Source organism: Balaenoptera physalus (genome assembly GCF_965194825.1).
Source record: "Balaenoptera physalus genome assembly, chromosome: 3".
NCBI lineage: Eukaryota > Metazoa > Chordata > Mammalia > Artiodactyla > Balaenopteridae > Balaenoptera > Balaenoptera physalus.
In genome coordinates, this window is record NC_138890.1 from 18,236,819 (window position 1) to 18,255,323 (window position 18,505).

At 36.7% G+C, this 18,505-nt stretch overlaps 1 pseudogene across 1 annotated transcript; it reads left to right on the top strand.

Annotated features, from left to right (window-relative positions):
* Positions 1-10,938: 10,938 nt before the first annotated feature.
* LOC309656759 (ubiquitin-conjugating enzyme E2 variant 1 pseudogene) lies at positions 10,939-17,670 on the top strand (annotated as a pseudogene). The gene has a single exon. The product of its transcript is annotated as a ubiquitin-conjugating enzyme E2 variant 1 pseudogene (transcript).
* The last annotated feature ends 835 nt before the right edge of the window (positions 17,671-18,505 follow it).

Consider the following 18,505-nt stretch of genomic DNA (forward strand, 5'->3'; position numbering starts at 1 on the left):
CCCAATAAAAATTAATTTTAAAAAATACAACTACCATATGATCCAGTAAAATAAATAAATAAATAAATATATATATATATATATATATATATATATACACACACACATACACACACTACTATATACATATAATAAATAACGGAAAAGAATCTACTGTATAGTACAGGGAACTATACTCAATATCTTGTAATACCTATAATGTAAAAGAATATAATAAAAGAATTCATATACATATTACATATATATTATATATATGTGAATCACTTTGCTGTACACCTGAAACTAACACAGCATTGTAAATCAACTATATTTCATTTTTTTTTAATTTTAATAAAAAAACCACAAAAGGAAAAACAAAAAGAAAGAAACAAAGAAGAAATATAAAATCAACTGGAAAACAAGGTTTAAAATGACAATAAATACATACTTATTGATAATTACTTTAAATGTCAATGGACTAAATGCTCTGATCGAAAGACACTGGTGGCAGATTGGATAATAAAACAAGAACCTACAATATGTTGACTCACTTTAGGGCAAAACACATATGGATTGAAAGTGAGGGGATGGAAAATGAAAATGCAGTGGAAATGACAAGAAAGCAGGGATAGCAATACTCATATCAGACAAAATAGAATTTAAAACAAAGGCCATGCCAGTACCAAACTGTCTTGATTACTGTAGCTTTGTAATATAGTCTGAAGTCAGGGAGCCTGATTCCTCCAGCTCCATTTTTCATTCTCAAGATTGCTTTGGCTATTCAGGGTCTTTTGTGTTTCCATACAAATTGTGAAATTTTTTGTTCTAGTTCTGTGAAAATTGCCAGTGGTAGTTTGATAGGGATTGCATTGAATCTGTAGATTGCTTTGGGTAGTAGAGTCATTTTCACAATGTTGATTCTTCCAATCCAAGAACATGGTATATCTCTCCATCTATTTGTATCATCTTTAATTTCTTTCATCAGTGTCCTACAATTTTCTGCATACAGGTCTTTTGTCTCCTTAGGTAGGTTTATTCCTAGATATTTTATTCTTTTTGTTGCAATGGTAAACGGGAGTGTTTTCTTAATTTCACTTTCAGATTTTTCATCATTAATATATAGGAATGCAAGAGATTTCTGTGCATTAATTTTGTATCCTGCTACTTTACCAAATTCATTGATTAGCTCTAGTAGTTTTCTGGTAGCATCTTTAGGATTCTCTATGTATAGTATCATGTCATCTGCAAACAGTGACAGCTTTACTTCTTCTTTTCTGATTTGGATTCCTTTTATTTCTTTTTCTTCTCTGATTGCTGTGGCTAACACTTGCAAAACTGTGTTGAATAATAGTGGTGAGAGTGGGCAACCTTGTCTTGTTCCTGATCTTAGTGGAAATGGTTTCAGTTTTTCACCATTGAGGACAATGTTGGCTGTGGGTTTGTCATATGGAACAGGATAGAAAGCCCAGAGATAAACCCACGCACATATGGTCACCTTATCTTTGATAAAGGAGGCAAACATATACAGTGGAGAAAAGACAGTCTCTTCAATAAGTGGTGCTGGGAAAATTGGACAGGTACATGTAAAAGTATGAAATTAGAACACTCCCTGACACCATACACAAAAATAAACTCAAAATGGATTAAAGACCTAAGTGTAAGGCCAGACAATATCAAACTCTTAGAGGAAAACATAGGCAGAAAACTCTATGACATAAATCACAGCAAGATCCTTTTGACCCACCTCCTAGAGAAATGGAAATAAAAACACAAATAAACAAATGGGACCTAATGACACTTAAAAGCTTTTGCACAGCAAAGGAAACCATAAACAAGACCAAAAGACAACCCTCAGAATGGGAGAAAATATTTGCAAATGAAGCAACTGACAAAGGATTAATCTCCAAGATTTACAAGCAGCTCATGCAGCTCAATAACAAAAAAACGAACAACCCAATCCAAAAATGGGCAGAAGACCTAAATAGACATTTCTCCAAAGAAGATATACAGATGGCCAACAGACACATGAAAGAATGCTCAACATCATTAATCATTAGAGAAATGCAAATCAAAACTACAATGAGATATCATCTCACACCGGTCAGAATGGCCATCATCAAAAAATCTAGAAACAATAAATACTGGAGAGGGCGTGGAGAAAAGGGAACACTCTTGCACTGTTGGTGGGAATGTAAATTGATACAGTCACTATGGACAACAGTATGGAGGTTCCTTAAAAAACTACAAATAGAACTACCATACGACCCAGCAATCCCACTACTGGGCATATACCCTGAGAAAACCATAGTTCAAAAAGAGTCATGTACCAAAGTGTTCATTGCAGCTCTATTTACAATAGCCAGGACATGGAAGCAACCTAAGTGTCCATCATCGGATGAATGGATAAAGAAGATGTGGCACATATATACAATGGAATATTACTCAGCCATAAAAAGAAATGAAATGGAGGTATTTGTAGTGAGGTGGATGGAGTTAGAGTCTGTCATACAGAGTGAAGTAAGTCAGAAAGAGAAAAACAAATACAGTATGCTAACACATATATATGGAATCTAAGGGGAAAAAAAGGTCATGAAGAACCTAGTGGCAAGACAGGAATAAAGACACAGACCTACTAGAGAATGGACTTGAGGATATGGGGAGGGGGAGGGGTAAGATGTGACAGGGTGAGAGAGTGGCATGGACATATATACACTACCAAATGTAAAATAGATAGCTAGTGGGAAGCAGCCGCATAGCACAGGGAGATCAGCTCGGTGCTTTGTGACCACCTAGAGGGGTGGGATAGGGAGGAGGGGAGGGAGGGAGATGCAAGAGGGAAGAGATATGGGAACATATGTATATGTATAACTGATTCACTTTGTTATAAAGCAGAAACTAACACACCATTGTAAAGCAATTATACTCCAATAAAGATGTTTTAAAAAAAAAAATAAAAATAAATAAATAAAACAAAGGCCCTAAAGGAAGACACTATATCATGATAAAAGAATCAATACAAGAAGAGGATATCACACTTGTTAACATATATGCACCCAATATAGGAGCACGTAAATACATTATAAAACTACTAACAGACGTAAAGGATAAATTAATGGGAATAAATAATAGTAGGACACCCCACGGTCATCAATGGACACATCTTCCAGACAGAAAATCAATATGGCATCAGAGATCCTAACTGACACAACAGAATAGTTAGACTTAGTTAATATCTACAGGATGCTTCATCGAAAAAAAAAAAAAAAACAGGATACACATTCTTTTCAAGTGTACATGTAACATTCACTAGGATAGATGACATACTAGGAAACAAAACAAGCCTTAACAAATTTAAGAGGATAGAAGTTATTTCAAGCATCTTTTCTAACCACAATGGTATGAAACTAAGAATCAACCACAGAAAGAGAAACGAGAAAATAATTGATTACATGGAGACTAAACAACATGATACTGAAAAACAAGTCAATGATTAAATCAAAGAGGAAATTTTTAAATACCTCAAAAAAAAAATGAAAACACAACCATACAAAATCTATGGGATGCAGCAAAAGCAGTCCTAAGAGGGAAGTTCATAGCAATACAGCCCTTCCTCAAAAAATAAGAAAAATCCCAATAAACAACCTAATTTATCACCTAAAAGAATTAGAAAAAGAAGAATGAACAAAACCTAAAGTCAGCAGAAGGAAGGAAATAATAAAGATCAGAGAGGAAATAAATAAAATAGAGGTAAAAAATAGAAAAAAATCAATAAAACCAAGAGCTGGTTTTTTGAAAGGAGAAACAAAATTGACAAACCTCTGGCCAGGCTCACAGAGTGAGGACCCAAATAACCAAAATAAGAAATGAAAGAGGAGAAATAACAACTGATACTGCAGAAATACAAAATACCATAAGAAAATATTATGAACAGTTATATGCTAACAAAATGCACAACCTAGAAGAAATGGACAAGTTTTTAGAAGCATACAGCCTGCCAAAACTGAATCAAGAATAAACAGATAATTTGAACAGACTGATCACTAGAAGTGAAATAGAATCTATAATTTAAAAACCCCCTGAAAACAAAAGTCCAGGACCAGATGGCTTCACTAGGGAATTCTACCAGACATACAAAGAAGAACTTATAGCTACCTTTCTCAAACTCTTCCAAAAGATTGAAAAGGAGGGAGAACTCCCAAAGTCATTCTATGAAACCACCATCACCCAGATACCAAAACCATACAAAGACACTACCAAAAAAGAAAATTACAGGCCAATATCTCTGACGAATATAGATACAAAAATCATCAACAAAGTATTAACAAACTAACTCCAACAACACATAAAAAGGGTCATACACCATGATCAAGTTGGATTCATCACAGGGTCACAAGGATGGTTTAATCAATTGATGTGATGCAACACATCAACAAAAGAAAAGACAAAAACCGCATGATCATCTCAATAGATACAGGAAAAGTATGTGATAAAATTCAACATCCATTCATGAAAAAAAATCTCACCAAAGTGGTTATAGAGGGAACATATCTCAACATAATAAAAGCCATTTATGACAAACCCACAACCAACATAATACTAAACAGAGAAAAGCTGAAACTTCTCTCACTAAATTCTGGAAAAAGACAAGGATGCCCAGTCTCACCACTTCTATTCAACATAGTATTGGAAGTCCTAGCCACAGCAATCAGACAATAAAAATAAATAAAAGATATCCAAATCAAAAGGGAAGAGATAAAATTATTATTATATGCTGATGACATGATACTCTATATAGAAAACCCTAAAGACTCCACATAAAAACTATTAGAACTGATCAATGAATTCAGCAAGGTAACATGATACAAGATTAATATACAGAAATCTGTTGCATTTCTTTACATTAACAATGAAATATCAGAAAGAGAAAGTAAAAAAGCAATCCCATTTAAAATTACATCAAAAAATAAAATAAAATACCAAGGAATAAACCTAACCAAGGAGGTGAAAGACTTATACACAGAGAACTATAAAACATTGATAAAAGAAATCAAAGATGATTCAAAGAAAGATAGCCCATGCTCTTAGACTGGAAGAATTAATATAGTTAAAATGGCAATACTACCCAAAGCAATCTATAGATTTAATTCCTATCAAATCACCCATGACATTTTTCACAGAACTAGAACAAATAATCCTAAAATTTATATGGAAACACAAAAGACCCAGAATTGCCAAAAAAAATCATGAGGAAAAAGAACAAAGCTGGAAGCATAATTCTTCCAGACAATGCTACAAAGCTACAGTAATCAAAATAGTGTGGCATTGGCACAAAAACAAAAATATGGATCAATGGAACAGAATAGAGAGCCCAGAAGTAAACCCACACACCTAGAGTCAATTAATCTTTGACAAAGGAGGCAAAACTATACAATGGAGAAAAGACAGTCTCTTCAGCTCGTGGTGTTGGGAAAGTTGGACAACTACACATAAATCAATGAAGTTAGAACACTCCCTCACACCATACACCCAAAAATAAACCCAAAATGGCTTAGACATTTAAATACAAGACATGGCTGCATAAAATTCCTAGAAGAGAACACAGGCAAAACATTCTCTGACATAAATCATAGCAATGTTTCCTTAGGTCTGCCAAGGCAAAAGCAAAAATAAACAAATGGAACCTAATCAAACTTTAAAGCTTTTGCAAAGCAAAGGAAACCATAAACAAAATAAAAGACAACCTACAGACTGGGAGAAAATATTTGCAAAATGATGCGACTGACAAAGGCTCAATTTCCAAAATATACGAACAGTTCATACAGCTCAATATCAAAAACAAACAAACAAACAAACAATCCAATCAAAAAATGGGAAGAAGACCGAAATAAACATTTCTCCAAAGAAGACATACAGATGGCCAACAGGCACATGAAAAGATGCTCCAAATTGCTAATTATTAGAGAAATGCAAATCAAAACTACATTGAGATATCACCTCACACCAGTCAGAATGGCTATCATCAAAAAATCTACAAACAATAAATGCTGGAGAGGATGTGGCAAAAGGGGAACACTGCTACACTGTTGATGGGAATGTAAACTGATACAGCCACTATAGAGAACAGTATGTAAGTTCTTTAAGAAACTAAAAATAAAGCTACCATATGATCCAGCAATCCCACTCCTTGGCATATATCTGGAGAAAAACACGGTCCAAAGGATACATGCACCCCAATGTTCATTGCAGTGCTGTTTACAATAGCCAAGACATGAAAGCAAACTAAATGTCCATCAACAGAGGAATGGATAAAGAAGTCATACATATATACAATGGAATATTACTCATCCATTAAAAAGAATGAAATAATGTCATTTGCAGCAATATGGATGCAAATATCATCCTAAGCGAAGTAAGTCAGACAGAGAAAGACAAATATCATATGATATCACTTATATATGGAATATTAAAAATTTGATACAAATGAACTGTTTTACAAAAGAGAAAGAGACTCACAGACTTAGAGAACAAATTTATGGCTACCAGGGGGAAAGTGTGTGGGGGGGAGGGATAGGTTGGGAGTTTGGGGTCAACATGTACACACTGCTGTATTTAAAATAGATAAGCAACAAGGACTTACTGTATAGCGCAGGGAACTCAATATTCTGTAAAAACCTAAATGGGAAAAGCATTTGAAAAAGTATAGATACATGTATATGTATAACTGAATCACTTTGCTGTACACCTGAAACTAACACAACATTGTTAATCAACTATACTCCAATATAAAATAAAAGTTTTAAAAAAAATTGGCCAAATCCAGGGGGAAAAAAACTAAAAATAGAGTTACCATATAATCCAGGAGTCACACTCCTGAGCATACACCCAGAAAAGACAAAAACTCTAACTCAAAAAGATACATACACACCAATGTCCATAGCAGCACTATTTCCAGTAGCCAAGACATGGAAGCAACCTAAGTCTTCATCAACAGATGAATGGATAAAGAAGATGTGTTGTGTATATATACAATGGAATACTACTCAGACATAAAAAAGAATTAAATAATACCATTTGCAGCAGCATGGATGAACCTAAAGACTATACTACTAAATGAAGTAAATCAGACAGAGAAAGACATTGTATGATATCAGTTATATGTGGAATCTAAAAAATAGTACAACTGAACTTATTTATAAAACAGAAACAGACTCACAGTCATAGAAAACAAACTTATGGTTACCAAAGAGGAAAGGGAGAGAGGGATAAATTAGGGGTATGGAATTAACAGATACACACTACTATATATAAAATAAACAACAAGGATTCACTGTATAGCACAGGGAACTATATTCAATATCTTGTAATAACCTATAATGGGAAAGAATTGGACATATATATCCAAATCACTTTACTGTACACCTGAAACTAACACAATATTGTAAATCAACTATACTTCAATTTTAAAAAAAAGACTTGCATAGAAAGTTGTATAACAACTTGATTGATAATAGCCCAAAACTGGAAACAATCCAAATGTTTATCATCAAGTAAACAAATAAATTGTAGTATATTCATACAATGGAATAGTACTCAGCAATAAAGTGAATCAAAGTACTGATACACACAACAACATGGATGATAAACATGCTGACTGAAAGAAGTCAGGCACAAAAGAGTATCTACAATTCATTTACATGAAGCTCTAGCACAGCAAAACTAAGCTGTGGTGTAGATGTCAGAACAGTTCTTGCCTTGGAGAAAGGGGGTTTAACTGTGTTTAACTGGGAAGTGGCACCTTGGAACTGCTTGGGATAATGGCAATGTTCTCTATCCTGAGATAGCAGTTACATGGGTGTATAAACAAATAAATAAACAATAATTGCAGATAGATAAGTAGATAGATAGATAGATGACAGATAGATGATAGATAGATAGATAGATAGATAGATAGATAGATAGATAGATGATAGATAGATAGATAGAGAGATAGATAGATAGATAGATAGATAGATAGATAGATAGATAGATAGATACAAAGTAAAATACAAAATGGAAAGCAAACTTGAAAATTTCCTGAGCAGAAAAAACATTAAGCCACATAAGTGAAACAATTTAGCTTATTCTAAAAAAGTAAGCAAAAACACTGGACCACTTCTTGTAATGCCTGTGAAAATCATAAATGAAACATAAACTGTTGCCCAAAATTGGCATGAGGTAACTTCTTTTAACCAATATTTTATCACTAAGAAAACTCTAATGCTATATAACCAATCATTGTAAAGCATAAGCAGCCTCTGCATTTTCACTATATAAATTGACCTATAACATACCTCTGTGCCTCATTCCACTGTTGGTTTGAGAGCTGCCAGTTCACAAACTGTTCTTATATGCACAATAAACTCTTACTAAATATGATTTTACTGATCTGGTGATTCTAATTTTTCTATTTCTGGGTTTTTTACATGTATATAAAAACATCATATATGGCAAATGAAGCATTCTTGTTAACTGCATGACACTTATGTACTACCAGTTTGCAAACCAAGCTAGAGAATCCATGGGGGTGAGGACCAGCATTCCCCAACCCTTCTGACCCCACACAGGTGGGATGATTGCATTATATGTTCTTAGGAACAGACACATTTTTAAGGCTCTTTATTGGATGCAGATGCCAGAAAAAAAAAAGAAGAAAACAATGACACCAATTGCCATCTTTCCAACTCCTTATTTGGTCCAAATAAAGGTCCTTGTCAGGGCCCAGCATCCTCTCTGGAAACTAGTGTGATGAGTAGTGGATGCAGAGGTTGCACACAAGATGGCAGAGTAGAAGGGCTTGAGCTCACCTCCTCTCACAAAAACACCAAAATCACAACTAACTGCTAAGCAGTCATTGGGAAAAAAATACTGGAACCTACCAAAAAAAGATATTCTATGTCACAGACAAAGAAGAAGCCACAATGAGATGGTAGGAGGGTCACATTCATGATACAATCAAATCCCATTCCAGCTGGGAGGGCGGCCCACAAACTGGAAAACAAATATATTGCAGAGGTCCTCCCAAAGGAGTGAGAGTTTTGAACCACACATCAGGCTCCCAGTCTGGGGGTCTGGCATCCAGAGGGGGAGCCCCCAGAGCATTTGGCTTTGAAGGCCAGTGGAGCTTGATCACAGGAACTCCATAGGACTGGGGGAAACAGGAACTCCACTCTTGGAGGGTGCACACGAGGTCTTGTGCACACCAGGAAGCAGGGGAAAAGCAATGACTTCATAGGCTCCTAAGCCAGACCTACCTGATGGTCTTGGAGGGTCTCCTGGGGAGGATGAGGGTGGCTGTGGCTCTTTGTGGGGACAAGGATACAGGTGGAGAAGATACTGGGGAATACTCATCAACATGAGTTCTCCAGGGGGCCGCCATTATGACATCAAGACCTAGCCCTACAAAACAGCCTGAAAGCTTCAGTGCTGGAGTGCCTCAGGCCAAGCAACCAACAGGGCAGGACCACAGATCCACCCATCAGAAGACAGACTGCCTAAAGTCTTCCTGAGCCCACAGCTGCATCTAAAGGAACCCCTTGACACGACCCTACCCATCAGAGGGACAAGACCCATCTCCACCCACCAGTGGGCAGCCACCAGTCCATCCCACCAGGAATCCTGCAGAAGCCTCTTAGATCAGCCTCACCCACCAGGGGCAGACATCAGAAGCAAGAGGAACTACAATCCTGCAGCCTGCAGAACAGAGACTGCAAACACAGAAAGTTAGACAAATGAGATGGCAGAGGAATATGCCCCAGATGAAGGAACAAGATAAAACCCCAGCAGAACAACTAAGTGAAGTGGAGATAGGCAATATACCTGAAAAGGAATTCAAAGTAATGATAGTGAAGAAGATCCAAGATCTCAGAAAAAGAATGGAGGCAAGGATAGAGAAGATACAAGAAATGTTTAACAAAGAGCTAGAAGATATAAAGAACAAACAAACAGAGTTCAACAATACAGTAACTGAAATGAAAAGTACACTAGAAGGAATCAATAGCAGAATAAATGAGGCAGAAGAACGGACAAGTGACCTGGAAGACAGATTGGTGGAAATCACTGCCACAGAACAGAATAAAGAAAAAAGAAAAAAAAGAAATGAGGACAGTTTAAGGGACCTCTGGGACAACATTAAATGCACCAAAATTCATATTTTAGGGGTCCCAGAAGGAGAAGAGAGAGAGAGAAAGGACCTGAGAAAATATTTGAAGAGGTAATAGCTGAAAACTTCCCTAACGTGGGAAAGGAAACAGTCACCCAAGTCCAGGAAGCACAGAGAGTCCCAGGCAGGATAAACCCAAGGAGGAACACACTGAGACACATAGTAATCAAACTGACAAAAATTAAAGACAAACAAAAAATATTAAAAGCAACAAGGGAAAAATGACAAATAATATACAAGGGAACTCCCATAAGGTTATCAGCTGATTCTCCAGCAGAAATTCTGCAGGCCAGAAGGGAGTGGCATGATATATTTAAAGTAATGAAAGGGAAGAAGCTACAACCAAGAATACTCTACCCAGCAAGACTCTCATTCAGATATGATGGAGAAATCAAAAGCTTCACAGACAAGCAAAAGCTAAGAGAATTCAGCATCACCAGACCAGCTCTGCGGTAAATGCTAAAGGAACTTCTCTAGGCGGGAAAAAGACTAGAAATGCAAAACAATCTTGCACATATATAGACTGCTATATCAAAGCCTCATAGGAACAGCAAACGTAAAGACTACAACGGATATACACACCAAAAAGAAAAAGCAACCCAAACACAACACTAAAGATGGTCATCAAACCACAAGAGAGGAAGGTAAGAAAAAAGACCTACAAAACAAACCCAAAACAATTAAGAAAATGGCAATAGGGAGCAACAGCAAAGCAAGATGGCAGCCACCACAGGCTCAGGAGTAAAAGTCCGTCACAATTTCCGACTGTTGGAAGAGCTCAAAGAAGGTCAGAAAGGAGTAGGAGATGACACAGTTAGCTGGAGTCTAGAAGATGATGAAGACATGACACAAGATGGACAGGGATGATAATTGGGACTCCAAGAACAATTTATGAAAACCGAATATACAGCCTTAAAATAGAATGTGGACCTAAATATCCAGAAGCACCCACCTTTGTAAGATTTGTAACAAAAACTAATATGAATGGAGTTAATAATTCTAATGGAGTGGTGGACCCAAGAGCCATATCAGTGCTAACAAAATGACAGAATTCATAGAGCATCAAAGTTGTCCTGCAACAGCTTCAGCTCTTAATGATGTCTAAAGAAAATATGAAACTCCCTCAGCTGCCTGAAGGACAGTGTTACAGCAATTAATCAAAAAAAAAAAAAAAAAGGAAGCCACAGGCCCTCCCATACCCCCCATTTGATTTAAGCAGTCTTCATTCTCCACAGTAGTAAATTTTCTAGATACGTCTTGTAGGCCTCAAAGTACTGGAAAGGAAGCTCCCATTCAAAGGCAGTTTATCTTAAGATACTGTAAATGGTACTAATTTTTTGTCCATTTGAAATATGTGTTGTGCTATAACAAACCACCCTGTCAAGTGTAACCACTGTCCAAATAGTTGAACTTCTGGGATCAAGAAAGTATATTTAAATTGATTCGTATCATAACTGGTGGGGCACATCTAACTCAAATGTGAAAAGACACATCACACAATCACCTTGCTGCTGATTACATGGCCTGGGGCCTCTGCCTTCTCCCTCTTCCCCTCCCTCTGCCTCCCTCCCTCCCTGCAACAGCCCTCCATCTTGGAGTGGCTAGTTAGAGTAGACGTGAAGGTTTCAGGTCACAGCCTGTGGGACTATTCCTGGGTGTGTGGGGGTGCTTTGTCTGCATCCCTGGTTTCTTTCCTTAAGTGTGTTAAATGATGCCCTCCTTCCAAACCATCATCCTTTTCCCCACTCCCCACTACCACCCTTGGCCAAAGCATAGATTGTAAACCCTCTCCTCCCCTCTGAAATTGGCCTTTGGTGAGGAATTCAGGGCTTTCCCCAGATCTTCTCCCCCCCACTTTTTCCTTTATCCTCCTCAAGTCACTTTTTGCCCCTGCACCACCCAACACTTTCCATGACACTTCCATGCTTTGGCCAGAAGCCATCAGGTAAGGTTGGAAAGAGTCTCTGACCTCCCTCATTTAGTTTTGGAACTACATTTATTTACTTTCCACCCGCCTGGGAAATGAATATTGGGTTCTCAGCCCTGCCACCCTCTGCTGTCATCATCAGCTGATGTGTTTTTTTTAGCTCAGGTTTTGATAAGGTAAAAAGAACAAGCCACCAGGGTTACTCAGACCTGCCAGCTCTCAAAGTCCTTGGTGGTTAAACTTGGAGAAAGGCCACAGAAGACACTTGTAAGCACACATGATCCCTCTGAAAGGTTTTCCTGTAATTGCTTTTGCTTTTAAGAATTGAAGAAATTTTAAACAGGGCTCTCATTTGGTCATCCTTGCAATCCATTTGGATCTACTTTGGAATCTGAGAACTGGAATAAAAAGAACCTTGAATTCAGTGCATACTTTGGTTTTGGTGCTGCTGCTTCTCATGGTCCTCACCAGAGATTAAGAAAGAACTCGGTGTGCATGGCAGATCCCCAAAATTCCTAGCAAACTGCTGTGTTTTTCCACTTTTCTGTTCAGGACCACTAAATGCTGAGATGTGGATGCATACCAAAATAAAAGCAATTCATTGTGTTCTAAAGAAAAAAGGGGGAAAATGGCAATAGGAACTTACATATCGATAATTATCTTAAATGTAAATGGATTAAATGCTCCAAACAAAAGACATAGACTGGTTGAATAGATTCAAAAACAAGACCCATATATATGCTGCCTACAAGAGACCCACTTCAGATCTAGGGACACATACAGACTGAAAGCGGGGGGACGGAAAAAGATATTCCATGCAAATGGAAATCAAAAGAAAGCTGGAGTAGCAATACCCATATCAGACAAAATAGACTTTAAAATAAAGACTGTTATGAGACAAAAAGGACTCTACATAATAATCAAGGGATCAATCCAAGAAGAAGATATAACAATTGTAAATATATATGCACCCAAAATAGGAACACCTCAATATATAAGGAAAATATTAACAGCCATAAAGAGAGAAATAGACATTAACACAATAATAGAGGGTTTTTTTAACACCCACTTAACATAAATGGACATATCATCCAGACAGAAAATCAATAAGGAAACACAGGGCTTAAATGGCACAATATACCAGATGGCTTAAATGACATTTATAAAGCATTCCATCCAAAAGCAGCAGAATACACATTCTTCTCATGTGCATATGGGAACATGCTCCAGGACTGACCACATGCTGGGCCACAAAGCAAGCCTCAGGAAATTTAAGAAAATTGAAATCATACCAAGCATCTTTTCTGACCATAATGCTATGAGGTTAGAAATCAACTACAAGGGGAAAAAAAAACTGTAAAAAAACACAAACACATGGAGACTAAACAATATGCTACTAAACAACCAACGGATCACTGAAGAAATCAAAAAATACCTAGAGACAAATGAAAACAAAAGCACAACAATCCAAAGCCTATGGGATGCAGCAAAATCAGTTCTAAGAGGGAAGTTTGTGGCAATACAATCTTACTTCAGGAAACAAAAAAATTCTCAAGTAAGCAACCTAACCTTCCACCTAAAGCAACTAGAGAAAGAAGAAAAAACAAAACCTAAAGTTAGTAGAAGGAAAGAAATTATAAAAATCAGAGTAGAAATAAATGAAATAGAGATGAAGAAAACAATAGCAAAGATCAATGAAAGTAAAAGCTGGTTCTTTGAAAAGATAAACAAAATTGATAAACCCTTAGCCAGACTCACCAAGAAAAAAAGAGAGAGGACTCATATCAATAAAATCAGAAATGAAAAAGAAGAAGTTACAACAGACACCGCAGAAATACAAAGGATCATAAGAGACAATTACAAGCAACTGTATGCCAATAAAACGGACAACCTGGAAGAAATGGACAAATTCTTAGAAAAGTACAATCTCCCAAGACTGAAACAGAAAGAAGTAGAAAATATGAACAGACCAATCACAAGTACTGAAATTGAAACTGTGATTTTAAAACTCTCAACAAAAAAAAGTCCAGGACCAGATGGCTGCAGAGGCAAATTCTATCAAACATTTAGAGAAGAGCTAATACCTATCCTTCTGAAACTGTTCCAAAAAATTGCAGAGGAAGGAAAACTCCCAAACTCATTCTATGAAGCCACCATCACCTTGATACCAAAACTAGACAAAGATACCACAAAAAAGAAAAGTATAGGCCAATATCACTGATGAATATAGAAGCCAAAATCCTCAACAAAATACTAGCAAACAGGATCCAACAGCACATTAAAAGGATCATACACCATGATCAAGTGGGATTTATCCCAGGGATGCAAGGAATTTTCAACATCCACAAATCAATCTGTGTGATACACCATATCAAAAAACTGAAGAATAAAAACCGTATGATCATCTCAATAGATACAGAAAAACATTTTGACAAAATTCAACATCAATTTATGATAAAAAACTCTTCAGAAAGTGGGCATAGAGGGAACACACCTCAACATGATAAAGGCCATATCCAACACACCTACAGCTAACATCATACTCAATGGTGAAAAGCTAAAAGCATTTCCTCTAAGATCAGGAACAAGACAAGGACGTCAACTCTCGCACTTTTATTCAACATAGTTTTGGAAGTCCTAGTTACCGATATCAGAGAACAAAATCAAATAAAAAGGATCCAAATTGGAAAAGAAGTTAAATTGTCACTGTTTGCAGATGACATGATACTATACATAGACAATCCTAAAGATGCTACCAGTAAACTACTAGAGCTCATCAGTGAATCTGGTAACGTTGCAGGTTACAAAATTAATACACAGAAATCTGTTGCATTTCTATACACTAACAACAAAAGATCCGAAAAATAAATTCAAGAAACAATCCCATTTACCATCACATCAAAAAGAATAAAATACCTAGGAATAAACCTACCTAAGGAGACAAAAGACCTGTTCTCTGAAAACTATAAGATGCTGATGAAAGAAATTGAAGAAGACACAAACAGATTGAGAGATATACCATGTTCTTGGATTGGAAGAATCAATACTGTCAAAATGGCTATATTACCCAAGGCAATCTACAGATTCAATTCAATCCCTATCAAATTACCACTGTCATTTTTCACAGACCTAGAACAAAAAATCTTAAAATTTGTATGTAGACACAAAAGACGCCAAATAGGCAAAGCAATCTTGAGAAACAAAAATGGAGCTGGAGGAATCAGCCTCCCTGACTTCAGACTATACCACAAAGCTATAGTAATCAAAAAAGTATGGTACTGGCAAAAAAATAGAAATATAGATAAATGGAAAAAGATAGAAAGCCCAGAAATAAACCCACACACTTATGGTCAATTGATCTACGACAAAGAAGGCAAGACTATACAATGGAGGTAAGACAGTATCTTCAATAAATGGTGCTGGAAAAACTGGACAGCTACATGTAAAAAAATGAAATTAGAACATTCTTTAACACAATACACAAATATAAATTCAAAATGGATTAAAGACCTAAATGTGAGACCAGATACTATAAAACTCTTAGAGGAAAACATAGGCAGAATACTCTCTGACGTAAATTGTAGCAATATCTTTTTCAATCCATCTCCCAGAGTAATGGAAATAAAAACAAAAATAAACAAATGGGACCTAATTAAACTCAAAAACTTTTGCACAGCAAAGGACCCAATAAACAAAATGAAGAGCCAACCCACAGAATGGGAGAAAATATTGGCAAATGATGTGACCTACAAGGGATTAGTCTCCAAAATTTACAAACAGGTCCTGTGGCTTAATATCATCAAAACAAACAACTCAATCAAAAAATGGGCAGATGACCTAAATAGACATTTCTCCAAAGAAGACATACAGATTGCCAAGAGGCTCATGAAAAGATGTTCAACATCACTAATTATTAGAGAAATGCAAATCAAAACTACAATGAGATATCACCTCACACCAGTCAGAATGGCTATCATCAAAAAATCCACAAATAATAAGTGCTGGAGAGGGTGTGGAGAGAAGGGAACCCTCCTACACTGTTGGGGAGAATGGAAATTGGTGCAGCCACTATGGAAAACAGTATGGAGGTTCCTTAAGAAACTAAAAATAGAGCTACCATATGATCCTGCAATCCCACTTCTAGGCATATACCCAGAGAAAAACATGGTTCAAAGGATACATGAACCACAATGTTCATTGCAGTGCTGTTTACAATAGCCAGGACATGGAAGCAACCTAAATGTCCATCAACAGAAGAATGGATAAGGAAGATGTGGTACATATATACAATAGAATATTATTCAGCCATTAAAAAGAATGAAATAATGCCATTTGCAGCAACATGGATGGACCTAGAGATTGTTATATTGAGTGATGTATGTCAAACAGAGAAAGAGAAATATCGTATGATATCGCTTATATGCAGAACCTAAGAAAAATGATACAAATGAACTTATTTACAAAACAGAAACAGACTCACAGACTTAGAGAATGAACTTATGGTTACCAGGGGGGAAATGTGAGGGGGAAGGATAGTTAGGGAGTCTCAGATTGACACGTACACACGTGTCAATATTTATTTATGCTATATTTATTTATTTATTTATTTATTTATTTTTAATAGACATTTATTGGAGTATAATTGCTTCACAATACTGTGTTAGTTTCTGTTGCACAACAAAGTGAATCAGCCATATGCATACACATGTCCCCATATCCCCTCCCTCTTGAACCTCCCTCCCATTCTCCCTATCCCACCCCTCTAGGTCATTGCAGAGCACCAAGCCGATCTCCCTGTGCTATGCTGCTGCTTCCCACCAGCCAACTATTTTACATTGAGTAGTGTATATATGTCAATGTTACTCTCACTTGGTCCCAGCTTTACCCTCCCACCCCATAACATCAAGTCCATTCTCTATGTCTACCTCTTTATTCTGGTCCTGCAACTAGGTTCATCAGTACAATTTTTTTTTTTTTTTTAGATTCCATATATATGCGTTAGTTTAAAATGGATAACCAACAAGGACTTACTGTATAGCACAGGGAACTCTGCTCAATATTATGTAACAACCTAACTGGGAAAAGATTTTGAAAAAAGAATACATACATGTGTTTGTATAACTGAATCACTTTGTTGTACACCTGAAACTAACACGACATTGTTAATCAACTATACTCCAATATAAAACAAAATGTTTAAAAAAAAAGAATACTCTACCCAACAAGGTTCTCCTTCAGATTCCATGAAGAAATCAAAAACTTTACAAACAAGCAAAAGCTGAGAGAATTCAGCACCACCAGATCAGCTTTAAAACAAATGCTAAAGGAACTTCTCTAAGTGGAAAAGAAAAGGTCACAACTAGAAACAACAAAATTATGAATGAGAAAGCCCACCGGTAAAGGCAAACATACAGTAAAGGTAGGAAATCATCCACACACAAATATGATATCAAAACCAGCAATCATGAGAAGAGGAGAGTATAAATGCAGGATATTTGAAATGCATTTGAAATTAAGAGACCAGCAACTTAAAACATATATATATATATATATATATATATATATATACACACACACACACATACACACACAGAGTGCTATATCAAAACCTCATGGTAACCACAAACCAAAAATCTACAATAGCTACACACACACACACACACACACACACACAAAGGAATCCAAACACAACAGTAAAGATAGTCATCAAATCACAAGAGAAGAAAACAAAAGAGGAAGGGAAGAAAAAAGACCTACCAACACAAATCCAAAACAATTAACATAATTGAAATAAGAACATACATATCATAATTACCTTAAATGTAAATGGATTAAATGCTCCAACCAAAAGACAGAGACTGGCTGAATGGATTTAAAAACAAGACCCATATATATGCTGTCTGCAAAAGACCCACTTCAGATCTAGGGACACATACAGACTGAAAGTGAGGATATGGAAAAAGATATTCCATGCAGGTCATCTTAAATTGAGGTGTCCTGGGCAGCACTCTTCCACAGGGCTGCACACCAAATTGTTGTGTTGCTCGCAGCAGTTCTTCGCTGGGAACACTAATCCCATGTATTAGGTGCGAGGCTTCTTCACACAGCCCACTACAGGCAAACGAAACTAGACTAAGCCCAAAAGAAGAGCCATGTGGCTGACAAGTTCTTGGTGCTCCGGCCGGGTGTCAGACCTGTGCCTCTGAGGTGGGAGAGGTGATTTCCGGATATTGGTCCACCAGAGACCTCTTGGCTCCATGTAATATCAAACAGCGAAAGCTCTCCCAAAGATGTCCATCTCAACGCTAAGACCCAGCTCCACTCAACGACCAGCAAGCTACAGCGTTGGACACCCTATGCCAAACAACTAGCAATACAGGAACACAACCCCACCCATTAAC